We start from the raw sequence: 16,230 nt of genomic DNA on the forward strand, positions 1-16,230 counted from the left end.
AAAAGGTTAAATATTCAATAGTTGAAAACAATTCTACTCTACAAATTAATTTGGAAATTAATTTAAAGAAGAATAATATTTAAAAACACATTACAAAAGCAATAACACATCCATACATGAAAATCAATATAAATACTTTTCTTATCGAAGTTCTAATAAGACTTTACTTAAAATGCTAAATAGAGTACTTATTAAGAGAAGCAAAACAAATATATAAAATATTGAAAGCTAAGGGACATAGCTGTACTATACAAACAGTCCAATTATATTTCTAGGAAATTATTGCTCCAAATATGGATTACATTTCACGTTTACTAATTTCGCGTGAAATTCTCCTTTCGAATACTGGTCTAACTTGTATTCAATTGGGCATCTATTTATATCAGTTTCTTATGGAAAATCTCATATTCATAGTTACTTTTCGACGATTTGTTAATCGCATTACAGGGGCCTCTACTGTATTTAAAAACGATTTTAAAGTAAAACTTGTTTTGTTTTAACCCCTTGCTTTACAACTTGTCAGACTCGTGGTGAAGATTTTTAACATGATTTAACAAACATAAATATTAATCAATTTAACCGAATTCAAAGTAAACATTCTTCTGCAATCAATTATTATACTTAAGAGCACATTTTTCTCTTTTTTCAACAAATTATTAATAACAAAATAATCGTATCGATCAACGTTGAGAAAGAACTCATAGGGCAAGGAGTTAAAGGGAATATTTAAGACACATGATTCTATTAGATGCAAATGTATATTTCGAGATTTCTAATAATACCATTCTGCAAATAAATGTATAATCCAGTTCGAATCGAATTTATTTACAGTATGTTTATTCTCCAAGACAATTTCAGGCATAACATATACGTTAGATTGTATATGGAAATATGAGAAATAATCATACAATCTGTCATTATAGTCATGAATACAGTACATGTAGCAGCAGGTGGAAGAAAATTTAAAGGATGATCTTTTACACAATATACACTGTCAGTCAAAAGTTTGAGACCAATACATCGGTGAACAGAAAAACTTCCATTTCTTAGAAACAACATTTATTGGAGAATGTTTGCGTATGATAAACATGTAATTCTTCTTTATTTTTCTTTGGTTTTTCATTAAAATATACCCTAGGTGCATTCGTCTTGCGTTTAACGAATATATACTTCAATTTTTCATTTTATTGCGCGCAAAACGACAGATTTTTAAAATTAAATTTCACAATCAACAGATTATGAGATATATAATTTTTAATTTGTGGTGTGACGCATCAAGTGGTCCCAAACTTTTGACCAGCAGTGTATGTAACCAAAATCAAAGGTAGAAAAATTACAACTCTGGATTCGTTTTTATTATAAGTTATTAGTAATTATAGTAGAACCACGATTATCCAATTTAAATAGGTGACTAATAGTCATATAATTACTAATATAAACAAAATATATTTGAAAATTCGATATTCTAATATATAATCTAGGAATTTGAATTATTGAGTTCGCGGGTAACCAAGATTTTAAACGATTTAAATTATAGGAAAATATTTCGGTTAATTGAGGTCCTATCGTATTATTCATGAAAAAGCTACACATTAGTCAATTTCTGTGTTTTCTGTGTTTGTCCCTCGCGCGGTACGCCACTGTCTCTGTTTGTGCTGACCTATCTTCCATGCATCCCTATAGCGTATCATGCAGCATAGAGAAAATTTTAAATGTTAGTAACTTACAATATTGTCATGGAGAATTACCTTTTAAACTTTCTCTCACCTGTTGCCAAACACGCAGTACACACATATACAATATCCTTTCATTTATGGTTGTACCGTTTAGAATTGTTAATATGATTATTATAAAGAACAGTGGATACCATTTTACACGTAGTTTTGACATTTAGGAGAATATGTTCTTGCAAATACTGTAGATAGAATAAAAGATGTTATCTAATATTTTTGACGAACGTTTACATTCCAAAACTTCTGATTTGGATATCTATATTTGGATATTCGGATATTTTTATATTTGAATATAATATGCACACAGCAGGAGTCTTCTTGAATACTATACAATAGTTAGACTTTTCCTCATAAGTATCATGCATTCATAAAAAGTTGAAAGGGAAACAATTTTTCGAAGAAAAAGTTTCTTGGAAGAACTCATACATATAATCATCGTAATCAGAAATGATATTTATGAATTAAGCCCAGCCTCTTCGCTCGAAAGAAGACTTCAAAGAATACTAACAAGACTAAGGATTGGACACACGAACTTCTCTCACTCCTACCTTATTAAAAAAGAAAACAAACCAATGTGCAACTAATGCGATACAGTGAATTCAAAAGAACACATCATCACATCGTGCAGTAAATACCAGAGGACAGAAGAAAATATCAAATAAAAGAAGACCCTAAATATGTCTTTATGTCAAATGTAATGGCTTCGTTTAATAGATTTTTATTCTTCATGTCTATCACTGATGTATTTATGTATGCACATTGTAAGCAATTATGTCTCATATTTTCATTCTTATTTCCATTTAATATCCAAATTTTAAGCTTCTATTTCCGAAATGTACATTTTATTATTTATAACAATTATGATATAATTGAATTATATCAAAGTATGAATACTGCATTTATTAAATATTTCAATACAATGCAGTAATTGTTACATAGAATGCATTGATGTCCGCAGATAACAACAACTAAATAAATTAATCGAAGTTGAATTGAAGTATATTTACAATGCAATTCATGTCGATATGTTGACTCCCACGCGAATGTTTTGTGTGTTTAATAATTAATTTGAATATTGTTAATAAGTATATATATTATTAATATGTTAATAAATATATACATTATTAATATGTTAATAAATATATACATTATTAATATGTTAATAAGTATACATATTATTAATATGTTAATAATATATAAATATTATTAATAATAATTACTAATTAATCAGCTTTTATGCCTTCCGGTAAAAGGATGAGTATAGCTCGTCATTGGGTTTTCATACCATACCGCACAATGACGAGCTACACTTATCATACAACTAAAATTATAGGTAACATGTTTTTACATGTACAAAATTTGTACAGATCCTAATTGAAAATAAATTGGTATAGTATTTAGAAGTATCTTGATAGATTACTTTTAATTAAAATTCTTTTAATTAACAAAATGTATGTATCATAAAATGAAACATGTTGTTTTTTTTAGTAAAAATAAAATGTTTCTAACACGGACAATTTTTCATGATTAAATCGTATCGGAAGAGGTAAATAATCCTACCTTTTCGTTAGACTATTGTCTACATCCTTATATAATACACTCATATAACATATCATGTCAGTAATAAATATATTTTATAGCGCTTATCTGATAATTCGCATCTTAGAAGAATTTAGTACGCCTTGTCATTACTGACAATCATGGCAGTCAATACGTTAATGATAGAATTATAACAAACTTTCGGATTATTGTAACAATTCTTTGACATTTCATACAAAAACTGAAAACAAACCACCTACGTCTGTTTTCATGAATGCAGTCAAATATTTCGTGTGAAATTTAAATAATTCAGTATTACATTTGTCACCCATGGAAATGAAAATTTGGGTGTAACGAGGTGTTATATTATCTTGTCACCTAAATTCTGTCACCCAGAGTACATCCGAAAATTTGATTTCTGAGATTATTTTATAATTTCATTATTTCATTGCGATTTATAAGTCTTTCTTCTCTGTGAAAATTGAATTCTTTACCTTACGTAATAATTCATGGATTTATCATTTAAAAGAGAATTTATTATATTTTGTCAGATACAAAACATGTAGCTGACGCTGAAATTTTTACATTATTATTTTGTTCACCGTCATAATGTTTATTTTTGCGTTTTTGAGTTGATACAGCATATTATTCTTATTCATAAAAACCAATTATTTCATTTTGCAGTTTTCCCCACACCCATTAAATTAGTCAAATTATTATTGGGATGACAGACAAGAAATAATAGTAAAAAATAAAATTGTGTTCCACAATAATGAGGAAGTAGTAAATCGAATAAGAATATTTTTCAATAATTATTTGTTCGTTATTAGAAGTATTTACGTTGTTTATTATGTGTATGTATTATAAACATTAACGGGAGGTTGTATTAATATCATTATCTTTTTTATGTGATGTTTACTCTTCAATATTTTTTTTATGTAAAATAGAATTTTCTTGATGCCATTACTGAAGACTAATATTATACGAAAACTTATTTTCTGTAACAATAAATTTAACTTACTAACACTAAAATAATAAAAATATTGAATTTAATTATGTTGCGCACAATCACATTTATTATAATTATTCCGCTTTGCGTATCTGTACAAATAATCCTCTACGAGTACGGAGGATCGTATTTACAGATTATATTATACCAAAAAGATACGTGCGAAATAGATGGAAATTCATTTAAAATTGTTTGCATTATTATTCAAACAAATTATTTCAATAAATAGATGTAATCACATAATAACTGCAAATTGCTGCAAATATCAAATAAAATTAATATCTGAAAAAAGTGATTTGGCCAATAAAAAAAGGTATTTAAATATAAATATAAATATAAATATAAATATAAATATAAATATAAATATAAATATAAATATAAATATAAATATAAATATAAATATAAATAAGAAAAATGGATAAGGTAAGAAATATTTAAAACAATTCGTATAATATCAAAATTTTGATTTTGTTTAAATAACTGGCTGATAAATTATTTATACGATGAAATTGGAGGATGGAACTTGCGCAACAATCTAATATCTAAAAGATCTAGGATAACCGATAGTTTCACCAGCATTACTGTTGTTATAGTGTAATCTTCTAGAAATCATTGTCGACATCAGTGCAAAGATAATATTATCGCGAATGCTACGGTAAAAAAGAAACTCCGAGAGACTTTGAATCAACCGAATGACCAGAGACAATAATCGGGGGTCAAATGAGCGCGACTCGTATCGAATTAGCCGGTCGCAGAGAAATTAACCCTTAGGCCAATTGCCTGCTTCACAGCCGCGGGCCTGTTATAAACGCAAGAGAGGCGAAAAGGCAACGGTTAACTCGAACATTAACTTCGTGTTGAACTTTAACGGAGCATGCGGTGAATCGGATTGTGGAATATAGAAAATCACATCTGGGCATTTTGGACACATGTATGTACATCTACTTGCTCGTAAGTGAATTACCGAGCATGTAACTAAATTATTCGAGCGCGCAATAATACTCGGTGTTTAAAAATGTTCGAATTAACATTGAACGTATTGCGATCGGTCAAATGATCGGTATTAAATTTGATTTAAAATTTTGTATTTTCTTTCGTTCACTTAATTTTCTATCAATTCTTATAGTGTCTGATTAGTTAGTTTATTAGTTTTTCTTCTTTCCCCTTGGTATGTTTCTATTAAAAAAATTGCTCGTATAATTTGTTTATCTTTATTTTATAACTAATTATTTAGCTGGTTAGATTGGAAATAGTTGTATATAATGCGTTGGTACGTTCAGTGTTAAATTTGGACTAAATGTCGAGCAAATTGTGTTACGGAAAAAGTATTGGAGAATTGAATTTTCACTTGGATACACGAATAACTCTAGAACTACCAGACAGGTCAAAATGATCCGTCCTTGATTTCTTATTTTCAAATATTGAAATAATAACAAATTATTCTGTGAGAAACTATTGAAGAAATTATTTTTTTAATACGCAATCTGAATTATAAGTCAGTCGACATCTTAGTAGATGCACTTTTAGCATTTCCATGGAAAAAATAGAAAAAGGCAATTCAACTGCTTATGTTAATTAACATGTTGACTGTAGCGTTAGACGTATAAGGGGTGATACGATTTTTCATCGAGACTTCGAAATTTATTTTTATGACGTTCAATTTTAATTGTAAAATAATGTAAACGAAGATGTTAATTCTATATTAAATTAGGTATTTTAGCAAGTATTTTAGAATTTTTAAGATTTTTATCATTTCGAACTCAAAACAATGAAAAATTAAGTCTGATCGTAAAAGGGCCGTATAGGCCATATTGGTGAAAAATCATATTGCCAGAGTAGGGTTAAGCGAATCAAATCGTTAAAATCTGTCAAGTGTAAGAAAGTTAACACTAACTTTTCGGAACTTGACAATTTGTATTTTAGTGTTCGTACTTTTGTTTAAAATTACAAAAATAAATATTTCCTAATTCATTTATCCCTTCTACCTCGAATGTCTGCATAGAATATTTCCAATTTTCTGGAACCCATCATTATGTTAATTATGTATATACTTTCATAGTCATATCTATATAATAAATAATAAATAGATATAATTTGTATATTATTATCAACGTATCAATAATAAGTACAATTATCATAAAATTTACGAAGTCACAAAACAAATATGCTAAAAAATAGATCATTTTTAAATGCACTTGTCAAATCGTTACCGAGACATTATATGTTCTTAATATTCGAATATTCATTTGTATCTATAAGTGAAACACATCAAGTAATGAGCAGTTGCTTGTAACAAAGGTTACACTGACATAGTATATTTCAAATAAATCAGACAAAGACATCAATTTTTGTTGATAACAACATCAAAGTGAATACTGTATAGTTTTCTTTTATTTTGTTAAAACGGAACTCAAGCTTCAACATTACTGTTTGACGACAACGAGTTCATAATCGTAAAACAAATTATTAAAAATTTCTTCCTGCATTACTTGCCAAAGAATGCAAAGATGGGAAGGATAATATAGACCAACTTTCTATGCTCTTTTATTAGAGAATTTTGTTCTTATTAAAGAAAAGAAAATTCGAAAAAAATATAAAAACAGACGCAGTTAGAACAATAAATGTGAAAACTGAAAACAATAGTAACTGTATTCATTATAGTATTCAAGTGAAACTATTTATTTTCAAGATTACTTCGAATATTCAATGTTAAGATATCAATAATTGTGAAACAAGCAAATCGAAACCAATTATTTCGACTGGTACTGTATTTCTAGTGTTAATCATTAAATTATATCACGAGAAGTCACAGTCTATTCAGAAGAACAGCATAAATTGAAATTCTCGACTGAAAACCCAACCAATGTAGGGATATATAGGGATGTGGAAAATTCTAGGTAGGCTGTGACCTCTTGTAACGTATTAACCCTTCAAATACGATGTCGGTACAGAATATTGACTCTGATACCATTTTCTGTGCCATTATTTTCCTTGAATTATTTAATTGCCGTTTCTTCTACTTTCTGGGCTTAAAGGCAGCTACAATAAGATATTAAAAAGTCTAAATTATTAACATATTACAGTAATATTTAACGAAAAAAACTGAAAGGAACCGAGAATTAAATGCCATGTTGAAGAGTTAATATTCTTTTATTGAATTGTCTGGAATTTATACAGTATGGAATGCAGTGGAATATTCTGGAAGTCACGTCACGAAATACCTAAAATGTTTGTAGTTATATATCTTTAACAGTGATATCACTCCCTGGGGGTGCAGGAGCGGTACAGGAAGCCAGTATATAGTAGCATCAAGTACATAGCAGCATCTTTCTGTTTATTCGTTCAGAAAAGATAGATTTTCAGTGTGCACTAAGAAATTCTTTTTTGGAAAAAGGGGCTAAATAAGTTTGAGAATTATATTTATCTACGACGACCACGAAAATGGTTCGATGACACCTTTAAAATTATTAATCTGCACTTTCTTGGCGCTTGCCTCCTCAAACCTTACATTTGACACCTTGTTGACACGAATTAACTCGTATTTCCACGATGCAAGCGGTTCAGGAATTAAGTTATGTTTGCACTTTATTCATTTTTATCTGAAGGCAATGTAGCTCTTTATAAAAACATGTTAGATCGTATACGTTAGATTAAATTGTTTTGATCATTTTAATGTACTGTATGCAAATAATGCATATTGCAGTTTAAAGAAATAATTTTCTTAAGGTGTTAAGAAGAAACAGTTGTGAAAGGAATTTGTGCTGAAAGATTTTGAGAAACTCAACCAAGTTATTGAACTATTTGTAGTAACGCCATTAACTGTTTTACTTTCAGAATGCATTAAAATAAGAATGTTTTGAACAAATGCCTATTTTTTAATAGTTTATACTATGAAAATCTATTATAAATGTTTCTAATATGATAATAAATAAAAACTATAATACAGGGTGCGCCCGAATGATATGTCAAGCGAATGAGAGGTAATTTCTTATGAAAAAATAGGAAAAAAATATGTAATGAAATTTTTTGTTTCATGGTTAATTTTCGAGAAAATCAAATTTAAAAATTGATTACATACAAATGCAGTTATATACAAGTAGATGAAAGATAACGATTTTCTGTGCAATGTACAACGCCTACTTCGTTTATAAATAATATCTATATGAAATTTAAAAGTTACTGAGATCAAGAAAGAACAGGAAAGCACTTTATCAACAATATTTGGATAAACTGTTCGTCATTGTAGAAAAATCTAGCCTAATGAGCATGTTTCTAATCGGAGAGTTTTATGATTAATATTAAAATATTTTTTATTTTTCTTGAATTTTGTAACTATTATTGTTAAATATCATGGGAGTATTGTTTATAAACTGAATAGGCATTTTATACCCTGCGGAAAATTGTATCGTATAGTTAGTCGTAACTGTATGCGTACATAGTCAATTTTCAAATTCGATTTTCACCAAAATTAAGCGTTGGACAACAAATTTGATTTTATACTGTTTTTCTTATATATTCATAAGAAGTCACCTCATGTCATGTCATTTGAACGCATCTTCTATTAGTCACTACTGCAATATTATTTGAATTCCATCCTAATTATTAATCTCATTAATAGATGAGATGTAAGTAACATCACAGATAAATTGTAAACAACTTTCATGAATTCTATAGGCGATATAGAAACATAAATTGATGAAATATTGAATTCGTATGATATATTTACCTAATACCTAATGAAATCAGATGCTCTGGTTCTGAAATGTTTCATGGAAAAGGCAATTTAAAATAAAAAGCAATTTATATTTTACCATTATTAACTATCTGCAGACTAGTTTTAGCTGTGTTTGAAGCCAGATCTGGCCACTTCAAAGGTTTTATTATGCATATTACGAAAATAATTTTGTTGACAATAAATATAATTTGCAGTCAATTCACTATTTTAATCGAATTGTCAGGAAACGTGATTGTAAAGGCTTTGGTGAGAACAACGCTCTTTATGTTCGTCTGTATTTTAACTTTAATTGTAATCACAAAAGTAATTAATTAGAAATACAGAACAAAGTGTAAATACTTTATTCAAATATACTAAAATAAGAACAATTCTTTGTTTAATTTCATGAAAAATGATACTTACATATATACAAATTTATAATGAATCTCCATAGAAGACATTTTAAAGAATACAATTTTAAGATTCTATTTTTTAGATTTCTTATTTTGTCCGTTTTCTTATATTTTTCTTCAAGCTTTTGCTGTTATTTTATTTAATACTCTTTTCTTCTGTATCTGATTTAAATTGCTTTGCCACCTTTCTTTCAAAGCTTTATTGTTTTCCTTCTTATTATTTTTCTAATTTATTTTGTGTTTCTTTTTTTTGGTTTCTATAATACCCGCCATTCATATGCCGTTAATGCATAAGATAGAGATAAATTATATTATCATAAATTATAAATCATTAAAACAAGCACATAATTCATATTGTAAATTAAATAAATGAAACTGAAGCTCCACTGTAATTAGTATTGTTATACCGATCACTAAAAGTGGGAAATTGGAAAAAAAAGGTGTACCCATATATGACTAGCGTATTTGATGTAAAAATGTCGTTACCTTAGAATTAAATAACTTCAAAATATTTTACGGGTCTTGAAGCTGTTTACATTATACTTTTTGAGTTTACGCTTTCAATCGCTCAATATATGAATTGTAATTACATATTTAATTACGTCGCAATTAAATTTTCTGTCTTACACGTATTTACTTCGTACAACTCCCGCCTACTATGTAAGAAATAAACTTGTGATAGTTTGTTTATATGGTGCTGTACAGATACGTTATGTACACAACAATAAAAAAAATTTGTATGTATGCTCTTACCCGGCTTCCGGCGCGATCTCCAAAGAACAGGAGGATGCGCGGAGGCGGCGACGGCAGCGGAGGGGTTACCGGCGGAGGCAGCCAGCTTGACTGCGTTCCGCGTACCTTAAACAAAGAAATAAAAACCTTCGTTCTTAAACACGATATGATAACGCCGATAATATTTATTCGCACACATTTATACGGGAATATTAGTTATAACAACTTCAATATTTACATGTATTTCAAACAGACAATTTGATACATTTAATTGGAGATTCTTTGCTTTTAGGTAATCAGAATAGATTACATTATCTTTTCATATATTCTATAAACGGAGAATAAACTGAAATTAAAAAAGGACGTGCTGAGCTATAAATTTAATATAAAAGAAATAATATAATATTTACTATGGTAGGTTACGATTATTTTTCAGAATAATTTATTTAATTTTTGTTGCTACAAATTTTTAAATAAAATATAAGCGTTTTACACTGGTTATTCTACATTTTTTGTACATGTTTATTTGAATTTCAGTCATTGTTAAATAAATTTTCTAATGCCTAGTAATTCATGAAAATAAATTCTTTAAGTAAACTGTTGATGTTTATGTAAATATGAGCTTTTATAGAAGTGATTTATAGAAACTAAAGTTTAAAAGGAATTTTTCAATTCTTTTAAAGGATATATTATATTCCGAATAAAGTAAAATCTTATTAAATTTTTTATAATACTTATCTTCGGATAATTGTTTAAATTACAAAGACCTAAAGTTTACACTCTTACTTCACATAACTACATCTTTTATGATTCTACAGAGTTTTTATCTACTTTATACTTATATCTGCTAGTAGTATTACATTGTACATTTGGTATTGATCAGCATGTAGCATTTACTTCGTTAAAGTTTTATGAAACTTTATTTGCGATCTGATGTAATCATTAACAAACAAACAAATATTATACATTATTACACGCGATCAAGTTGAAGTATCTTCGTGAAACGTTACACGCGAACTCCATGAATATGCATATGAGAAATCCTATCTACGAGATTAATACAAATTTCAAAGTCCGTTGAGATATTTCTTTTTTCAATAAGAAGACGTTCGTTTTTCAGTAAATATCTCATAATAAATTGATTTGTTTCCGTGCCGAAGAAAATATTATATTAAGATATTGCTTTCAAGAGCTCCATCTTACTCGCTGACAACCATTAATCTTGCGACAGCACCTTTGTTTCCTGTCGGCTATATATTTTTTCCCCTTTAGAACGCCGCCCGACCGATATTTTTCTCTGCTGTATTATGAAAAGTGATCCAGCAAAGACAAACGGGTACAGTCGCTTCGTTTGCAACGATTATCCGTTTATCATGCTTGATAGTGAAGTGGAACACGAGCCAATGTGTTGGGTTACTTCGTCTTACATTCACGTTAATAAGCCATCGATAATCGCCTTGACACCGGTGGTCTACTGGTAGATTAAGGGTTCGTTGCTTTCATTTTTGACAGTAGATACTAATGCTAATCCTGTTACCGAAGCCATTCCTTATCTTTCCGTTCGCGTATACGGGGTGTCACATTGTAATCTATAAATGGAATTATTTTCGAAACCATTCGTCATTCAACCCTTCGCCCTATGATTTATTTCTCAACTTGATAAAACAACTTTATCGTTCATCATTTAGTGGAGAAAGAAAAGAATTTTACACTTATTCTGTGTCTGCGTTTCCTACAAATGTTAAAGATTGATAATAAACTAGTAATATTTAATTTATGTTGAAAATAAATAAATGACATTTAGTTTTGTCGAATTTAATTAAAAAGTTTCATCGCGAACTTGACAAGTTATTAGAGGGCAAGGGAGTAACCCTTTCGCCCCTGAATATGTGTTTTACAAACTATACGATGCTACCAGAATAGCTGACCGATTTTGTGAGAGTAAACTTATGGCTGCGCACTAATCAACCAAAACACATATACTGATAGCTGATTAATACTTAAGCTGTTAGCTATAAGCAAAGAGATACAATTTTCTACTTGTATACAATTTTCTTTTATCTTTAACCTGTTGAGTGTGGGATTTACTTTCAAAAATCTTTTATTGAGCCCACTTAGAGTTTTAAAATCACGTATGTATTCGTCACACAGTTAACTGATTACGACGTTTTCTAGCTTTCCGGAAATTTAATTATATATTGTCCGATCCCTATATTGTCCGATTAATCAGTTTTTCAATTTCTGTCTTCTTTTCGTTTCTGTTTCCACTAAAAAATCATCTGACTTGTTTACCTTTATTTTGTAGCTATATAGTTATTTGACTGGTAAGGTAGGAAAACTGTCGATATGGTTAGTGTTAAAAAATGTCTTAAATACAGCTTTTTTCTTCCTTGGTGGCTTAACATTTGTTATAAAGAATGGCTTGCTGCATCAATTGATATAAAAACATGATTATGCTTTTTAAAATGATTGATTTTCATATCGTCTACACACATCCACCTAGAGATAAGCTAGGTGTACTTTGCTCTCTCCAAACAGAAATAATTGCATTTGAAACATTTTTGAAATAACAATTAGCATTAAGAACAGTTCCGGAGGTAATTGTATTTATGGATTAAAATGGGACACTGTATATTCAAGGAAATGTACTGTTTTTGTTCCATACAAGTACATTTATATTAATAAATAATTAATTAACATTAGACATTTGAACAATGAAAATAACTGTTTTACAATTTTCTGTTTGAAAGTAATTTATTTAATAATTTCCCGTATAGACACCTTAACGATTTCTGTAATCGGAAAGTGAATAATCTAAAATGAGTTATTTTTATCGCCTGACAATTCTAATGTTGAAAGCAAGTGATACGAATTTTATTTTCCAGTTAACGAATTTCTCGAATCTAATTGTCCGTATTTCAATGTTCTTAAATAAACATGTTAGAGGAACCACCAATTTAATAACGAAGCTAAACAAAACAGAATAATACAGTGGTCGTCACGGCTTTGCAAAGTTTAACGAAGGTTATTCCAGAGAAGATTCTTTGGATACAGACGTTACCATTCTTTATAGTACAATGGATTTTGCGCGTGGTCTAGATGATTTAAGTGAAGCTTTGCGGATAATGAATCCGAAGCGTAAAGCAAATCTTCTTATGATTGCCTACGGAGATTGTACACAAAACTAATCGCACAATTATCCGTGGTCATTACATGAGACTTTTGTAATCTGTAAGGACGCTGCGTACAATTAATTGTATCAATGAAAATTATTTATGAAAATTATTTCTTATGTTAGAATAATAAATAATTGTTACATTTTTTGGTAAAATATATTCGCGAGAATTAATTAATATAATCGTAAAGAAAGTTTATTAATATTTGTTATATATTCAGGCTTAAACTCATAAGCACTAAATATAAAAAGTTGATTATTAAATATTGCCTTACATTATTTTTCCATATTTACTGTAGGCAAAAGTGATACGATTATTTTGAAACGATTAAAAGAAATCTAAAATCTTAAGGACTTAATTCCGTGTGACTTTATCAGTACTTAAACAAGCTGCAATGACAATTCTTTGAAAATACTATTAAGTCAGCAAAAAATATAGCATTCACTTGATCGCCTTTTCATCTCTTAACTGAACTGTTGTTCAAAAGGTTCACTTTTAAATGCATAGGGAATATAATAAAAATTAATGAAATCTAGAAACCATCGACATTTTTAATGTAATACAATATAATGTGTAATGACATAAAAGAAAAGGGCGCGTATTCTATACTTTTCAACCTAATAATGAGATTTAATACGGGAAAAACCTTTCCAAGGATTTTACACGCTAAATTCAATTACATTTGATTAACTTCATTATATGTATATTTCCCTTCGTTATGGATATTTTCACAGATTAATTTTAACGAATACTGAAACTGAAGGATTGTAATTTCATTTTGCATCACTTCTTTTCCAATTTCAATTAACTACCTCAAATGAAAAATTACTCAGTTATTATTTAACATTACACACAAATCGTTCATATTTCATAAAAATACTTCTTTCAATTATGCTATAATTTTATGAAACATACTACATCATTATTTTAAAAGTTTATGGAACATACAACATCAGTATTTTAAAAGTTTATAAAAGATACACTTTCTTGTCATACAGAGTTTCAACAAAACCTTTTATCCAAACAACGGGGAAGCAAATCTTTCTCCGCATTTCTTAAGACAAACACATTTCCGTATTACACTCTCTTATGGTTTACGACGAAATGGCTTACAAGCCATGAAAAAAACACATAACGTTTCCAGAAGTTTATTCTCCTAGTATACAGTTTCACCAGAAACCTTCAACGACATAGGTCTTAACACTAAAACTACCGAACAGTTAAATGAACTTTTTGAAATTCCTCTATAGAAACTTCAAGAGTGTATCTATCGAGGCTTTAATTAATTTATAATTCAGTCTTCGTATTGCTAAATTAATGTCTTCAATAAATTCTTAAAGAAACATCTGTTATATTTTGACCAATTGCCGAATGGAGAAATCAGAAATGGATGGATGTTAAAACAAAGTGTGTTTGACTTTAAAATAGATTTTAAATACAATAAGAGCCCCTGTAACGCGATTAAAAAATCGTCAAAAAATATCTATGAAAGTGAGATTTTCTATAAGAATCTGATATAAGCAGGTGACCAACTTAATACAAGTTGGACCCGTATCCAAAAAGGGAATTTCACGAGACAGTCGTAAACATGAAACATAATCAATATTTGGAACGATAATTTCATGGAACTGTAATTGGCCTGTTTGCATAGCGCAGATATATTCGTTACTTTTCAATATTTTCCGTCCACTAGTTTTAGTGTCAAAATGTCAAATGACAGGATAAATGTCTAGAGACGATGTATCAAGAATGAAAAAGTGATTCGATCCGACTAAAAATCCCAATACCCTATTCTCTCGCGCGAACCCTGTGTCAAAGATCTAGCAGGCACCGTTACACGAAAACGCACACGAAACACTAAGGAAACACCGACATCGTGATAACGGGACTTACGAAAACAGTGAACGCTATCGTCGTTGTCGGGGCTCGATGCTGCGGTATAGCTGCAGGTGCAAATGCAGAAGAGTTTCCTCTTGGAGTCGCGAGTGATCCGGTGACGACCCTGCCGGCCGACTGCCATAGCGACCGGGAACGCAGGCCGATCCGCGCGTTGCCTCGCCGGGTCGTCTTGAATTGTGTCGAGTCAAAGAGAACAGGGTGGAAGTAGGCGACTGGCTAGAAAGGAGGTGGCACTATCAGGTGTATTCGCTCGGGCCAGCACGGCGACGAGGATTAAGTGGAAACGAAGAGCGGATGTGCGTGCTTCGACACAATTTCTCATCTAGTCATCCTCCTATGTTTGCGAACCTGCTATCTTCGAACACGATATCGATATCGAGGCAACGATTGCGCTAGACCTGGAACGGGGGAGGCGGGCTCGTCAACCATGAGAACAGGGACCACGAATGGGTCACGCTCCTTCTCCGTGCGTAACAGAATCGTTAAGGCACGATCAGCGACAAACTGAACCGTGCACGATTCTGGGTCCAGTTCCCGAGCTCATCAAACTAATGGCTGCAATTCTAATTATCTGGCTGGCGAACTGAACGGGCAAATCATTTTTGATTACGAGGAAGTACTGGTGTAGCTAAATGCGTCCGTCAAGGTTGTACCTCTGGGCCGAGCTAGGTAAAAGAGTTAACGAAACCGTATCGACGAGAATATTCTATAAAGAAAGTTGTAGAACTCGTTTTGTGTGACATTGTTTTGGGTTACTTGGGCTTTTAGGTTTAAACGCGCATTTTTTACCACGTTAAATGCCGCGCGACTTCATAAAGCAAAATACACAAAATGGAAAGGTGTAATATTAAATCACTTGATTGAATTGCATTATTATTGTCGCACGTTCATATAGCTGGATGTCACCGCATTAAATAGCATTATTTATAATATAGAAATGCTTTTAAATAATCATCATTTAATTGAGCGAACTATGGTAGTTCAATTTGGTTGGGTGTCACCGGTGACCCCCACG

At 30.2% G+C, this 16,230-nt stretch overlaps 1 protein-coding gene across 2 annotated transcripts in view; it reads right to left on the minus strand.

Moving 5' to 3' along the window:
• LOC116426388 (dual 3',5'-cyclic-AMP and -GMP phosphodiesterase 11) overlaps positions 1–16,230 on the minus strand; it is a 296,890-nt gene that overhangs the window by 174,760 nt on the left and 105,900 nt on the right. For both annotated transcript variants that reach the window (XM_031975246.2, XM_031975248.2), the window contains exon 2: positions 10,162–10,266. The gene's annotated coding sequence lies outside the window, so the exon portion shown is untranslated. The remainder of the gene's footprint in view (positions 1–10,161; positions 10,267–16,230) is intronic.

Source organism: Nomia melanderi, chromosome 12 (assembly GCF_051020985.1).
Source record: "Nomia melanderi isolate GNS246 chromosome 12, iyNomMela1, whole genome shotgun sequence".
Classification (NCBI taxonomy): Eukaryota; Metazoa; Arthropoda; class Insecta; order Hymenoptera; family Halictidae; genus Nomia; species Nomia melanderi.